This window comes from Alnus glutinosa, chromosome 6 (assembly GCF_958979055.1).
Source record: "Alnus glutinosa chromosome 6, dhAlnGlut1.1, whole genome shotgun sequence".
Taxonomy (NCBI): domain Eukaryota; kingdom Viridiplantae; phylum Streptophyta; class Magnoliopsida; order Fagales; family Betulaceae; genus Alnus; species Alnus glutinosa.
In genome coordinates this window covers 19,525,863-19,531,256 of record NC_084891.1, presented here as the reverse complement: position 1 = coordinate 19,531,256, position 5,394 = coordinate 19,525,863, and the positions used below count along the sequence as shown (strand labels likewise).

Below are 5,394 nucleotides of genomic sequence, written 5' to 3'. Positions count from 1 at the left end.
TTTCTTGGTTATAATGACCCCATATATATATATATATATATATATATATATACACACACATACACATACGTATGGCCTTTGATTGCCATCTAAAGTGTTGAAGGGTTTACAATGATGGGGATAACATTATTTAGGACAAGGGTTTTTAGAAACCTTTATTGTGGTGAGTGAGTTCCACCAACACCATATGCTAAAATCTTCCACTTTCTTCATTTTTTAATCTTACCTTGACTTTATAAACTTATCATGTTTTATTCAATATCCTCTTACAATTACTTGGCAATTTATTTATTTATTTATTTTTTTTTATTTTTTAAAACAGTTGCAAGGACATTTGCTTAGGTAATAATGTATGAGTAATGCTATAAACTACAATTTTTATCTCCATTTTTTGATATATATAAATATAATGGCCGATTGGCAATACTGTATTAGTAAAATGAGATAAAAATGTGGTTTCTAGCATTTCTTATAAAGTAATGCTTGAAAGTGTATTTTTATTCTACAATTATTCTACAATGTTGATATTGCAGTCTCAACCAACCATTGGATTAATCATTGTTACCAAAAAAAAAAAATAAAAAAAAAATCAAAGGTTAATTGGAATTGTCACGTTAGTATTTTGAGATAATTGTAGAATAAAATGTGGTATATTGCATTTCTCTTTTCCATAATGTGTTAAATAATAAATCATAAGTAATGTTAGAAACCATGTTTTTATTCCATAATCATTTTAAAATGCTGACATGACAGTTTCAACTAATTCTTAGATCACCTTCTTTCTTTCTTTTTTTTTAAAAAAAATAAAAAAATCCAAATGATTGTTTTAGACCGATACGTAAGCTTTATAAAATAGTTATAGATTAAAAATGTGGTTTTGTAACCTAATTCATTTTAAGGAGAATGACACTGTATATTTCCCATGCTTTTGCTTCAATTTAAAACAATTATAAACAAGTACCCATTGAATATTATATGGTGCAATGATGAATAGATCACTTTATCTTGGAAAGAAGAGTTTAAAAATTGTGAAGTTTTTTGATATCCATTAAAGGTGTTATTTGGGCAATAGTAATATATAGTGATCTTAACCAGAACCAGAGATTAGATTCAGGTCAGAAAGCGTGGATACTCTCAAACTATACATAATTTTGCTTTATATATAGCTTATCGATGAATGAGTATAGATCTTAAATTGTGAAATTATATTTTTATTTCACGACAATGTTGTGACAGTTTCAATCAATCTTTCGATCTTTTTATTTTTTTTTATTTTTTTTTATTTTAAGGGTAATGTTAAAAATCATATTTTTATTTTACAGCTATCTCACACTTGCTATGACAGTTCCAACCAATTTTTAAATTAATTTTTTTTTTTTTTAAAAAAAGAACTCGAGTTATTTAGAACTGTCATGTCGGCATTGTAGAATAAAAATGTGGTTTCTTATATTACTTTAAAAAAAAAAAAAAATGCAAGTATTGATGGAAACTGTAACATTAGTGATATGTAACATTTCTTCTTCTTAAAAATCAAAATTTGTTGGGAAGGAAAGCAAGTTAGAGATGTGGATTAAAATTGATGCTAATAAATTAGAAAAGAAATTAAAAAGGGGGAATATTACAAGGCGCCTTTTTCCCGTAAAGAACGCCTTCTAGAATTATATATAGGCTCAAGTTGGGATGCCCTGGATTCCAATGGGCGTGGAACACGCAAAGTGCCCACCAATAATAAATAATCTAAAATATGTGAAATTTAGAAAGTGAAAAAGCGCACCTAGCAAGACTAATTCCCTTTAGCAAAACAAGAGCATTCAAGGGGTGGTGGCGCAGTTGGCTAGCGCGTAGGTCTCATAGCTTCTGAGTGATCCTGAGGTCGAGAGTTCGAGCCTCTCTCACCCCAAATTTTGCTTAATTTTAATATTTTACCAGTTAGGATGGCTGAGTGGTCTAAGAGTTCATTTGCGATTTTAAAAAGTGCAATTTAAAAATATCGATTTTAAAATGTGATTTTTAAAAACGTATTTAAGCGTTTGACAAAATCGCAGTTTGACCTTTAAAATTTCATGTTAACTTTTAAAATTCTGCGATTTCAAAGAAACATCTTATTACCTGCGATTTAAAAAAGCATTTTTCTACATTTTCAAACCGCAGTTTTTAAAAAAATGCAATTGCCAAATGATTCATTTTTTGCGATTTGGTTTAAAATCGCACTTTTTTGTCTACGAAATCGTAATCTCAAACGCACCCAAAGTTTTGGTCCTTGTGAGAGGACGTGGGTTCGAATCCCACTTCTAACAACTGGTTTGTTTTTCAAAGTAATTCTAGAAGTATATTATGTTTTCATCAAGTGTCCATCAACAAATAGGGTGACTTTTAAAATCACAATTGGATCAAAATCATCATTTAATTAATCACACGCCTAATGATAATTTTAAAAGCTATCTCATTTTTTGATGGACACTTAATGTACTCTTTAGGGTTGGCAATTCGGGTTCACGGGTCGGGTTCGGGTCAACCGGATTATATAAACGTGTCAACCCGAACACGACCCGACAAACCCGACTAAAAAACGTGTCACCCGTTTACCCGACCCGATATGGCATCAATTTCACTGTTTTCACATGTTTCAACCTTCATTTTTTTTTTTTTTTTTTTACCTTCAATTTTTTTTTTTTTTTTTCTTAATCGGGTTATAATCGTGTTGGCGGGTAATCGTGTTATCGGGTCAACCCGTGCAATCGGGTCATAATCATGTTGGGTTGACCCGCCAAACACGATTATAATCTGGTCAACCCGATTATGACCCGAACCCGATTATAACAAACCCAAACCCGGTTTTTTCGTGTCGTGTTCGTGTCGGGTTCGCAGGTCGTATCAAAAATTGCCAACCCTAGTACTCTTAGAATTATTCGCTTATTCATATAAAAAATAAATGGGAAAAAGTACACAACCCCCTCAAATTACTACCTCGTTGTTAATGTCCTTCAAACTATCAATTGTGTTAATGTTTCTCCTCAAACTACAAAATAAAAAAAAAATGTCAATGTTACCCCAATAACAAAAATACCCTTTATTAAATTTTTAAAATTAAAAAAAAAATTATTAAAAAGATATCAAATAAAAAAAAGTTATAGAGACAAAAAAAAATAAGAAACTGTTTTTTTTTTCTTCCATTTTTTTTTTATATAATTTCCAGTTATTTTTTCATTTCATTTTATTTTATTTAAAAAAAAAATCATTCTTTTTCTTTTTCTCGTTAATTTCTTTAATTTTTTTCTTTTAGTTTTTTTTTTTTTTTTAGTTATTAGTTTTTTTTTTCTTTTCGATTTTATAAGGACATTTTTGTCTTGTTCAAAAAATTTTAGGGTCATTTTTGTCTTTTTGTTGGTCGGGAGACATTAACATTTTTTGGTAGTTTGAGGGAGGACATTGACACAATTGATAATTTGAGAAGGACATTGACAATTGAGTGGTAATTTGGAAGAAATATGTGTAATTTTCTCAAAATAAAAATAAGCAATATAGATAAATTTTTTAAATTAAAATTTAGCTTGGAATGGATGATAAACAATTCACCTTTTCTGTTGGCGATTTATTTTTTTGAGGAAATGTTAGAACTTTCATTACTGAGAAGAACAATACAACAGACTACACCATAAAGGCAAACATAATCGACCACCCCAATGGTGTAAAACCAACATGAGCCAAAACTCATGTAACTACATAGTTGAATATGAAAGTTGACATGTTATCAGATCATCATCTATTTGTCATAAATCATCCTGCAGCTTAGATCTGCTACTTGCTAGCAATCAGCCAGCCAATATTAGGAGCATAAATTCCATTTTTAATCATCATACTAGAGTATTAAATTATGCTCCTTTTTTCTTTTTCTTTTTTTCTTTTTTTTTCTTTTTTTTTTTTTTTTCAAGCAAATTAGTGTTTTACTTTTGGTAAAAGTATACATGTCATCTTCAAACTAATTGTCAATTTGTAATGTCCGACTGAAATATCGATTGTTTCGATATCCTTATCAAATTATCAAAAATTTGCAATGGTACCCTTTTTGTCTTCAAAGTACACAATTGCCCTAAAATTTTCAAAAAAAAAAAAAAAAAAATTCAAATACCCTTTTGTCCCACGATGGCTGGGGTCACCAGTTTTTTTTTTTTTTTTTTTTTGTACAAAGATGATACATTGTGATGTTTTTTTTAGGGATAATTGCACCGTTGGTCCCTGTGGTATGTCATAATTATTTTTCACTCCCTATAGTTTAAAAAGTGCATGAGAGGTCCCTGTGGTTAGTAATAATTACAAATTGATCCCTAGAGTCAAATTCTGTTAGAATTTGTAACAGATTTCGTCAAATGCCACGTCAAATGGCAACACGTGTCCATCTTAATAAAAAAATATAAATTTATTAAAAAATAAATAAATAAATAATTTTTTTTTTTTTTTTTTTTTTTAAAAAAAAAAAAAAAAAAGGGGGGCAAAGAACCCCTTTCCAATGGGGGTGGCGTGGTGGCCTGGGGACCTCTCATGCACTTTTTAAACTATAGGGAGTGAAAAATAATTATGACATACCATATGAACCAACGGTGCAATTATCCATTTTCTTTATTTTGTTTCTAAAATTTGGATGGACATTGAGACATTGCAAATTAACGTTATGTTTGGTAAACATAATCGCTATTACGTTAGAAAGAATGAAATGGATAAAAATTTCCTACAACATATGATAAGCATTTAACACTTAAAATAACCATTTTATTGAAAAAACAAAACAATATTATATTTCAAAAGAGTAATTCTAGGAGTACATTAACTCATTAAGTGTCCATCAAGTGTTTATCAACAAATGAGGTGGAATTTAAAATCACCATTGAATCCAATGGTGATTTTAAAAGCCACCTCATTTTTTTTATGAACACTTAATTTACTCCTAGAATTGCTCATTTCAAATTAAGTGTTGGTTTGAAAGGGGTAATTCTATTAGTACATTAAATGTCTATCAAGTGTTAATAAAAAAATAAGGTGGCTTTTAAAATCACAATTTAATCAAAATCATTATTTGATCAATCACACACTTAATGGTAATTTTAAAAGCTATCACATTTTTTTTTTATGGACACAATACACTTAATATATTAATAGAATTACTCTGGTATATAATTTTTTCAAGCAGATTATTGTTGGGTTATTATAATACATAGGAAGCCGAGTTGCCATAATGGTAGCTATGTTCGGGGCCTGCTTACGGCAAAACCAATTCTGTAGAGTGTTTTTGGATATACCCAGCTTTTGAGTGGGGGTCCTGGAGAGAAAAAAAAAAACCAAGTAATTAAAATAAAGAAGAAAAAAGAAAAACACAACCTATTCTGAAAAAAGGAGCAG

General features: G+C 29.5%; 1 non-coding gene across 1 annotated transcript; it reads left to right on the top strand.

The window, feature by feature from the left end:
- Window positions 1–1,815: 1,815 nt before the first annotated feature.
- TRNAM-CAU (transfer RNA methionine (anticodon CAU)) lies at window positions 1,816–1,900 on the top strand. The gene is given in 2 exon segments: window positions 1,816–1,853; window positions 1,865–1,900. It is a non-coding gene; the product is annotated as a tRNA-Met (tRNA).
- The last annotated feature ends 3,494 nt before the right edge of the window (window positions 1,901–5,394 follow it).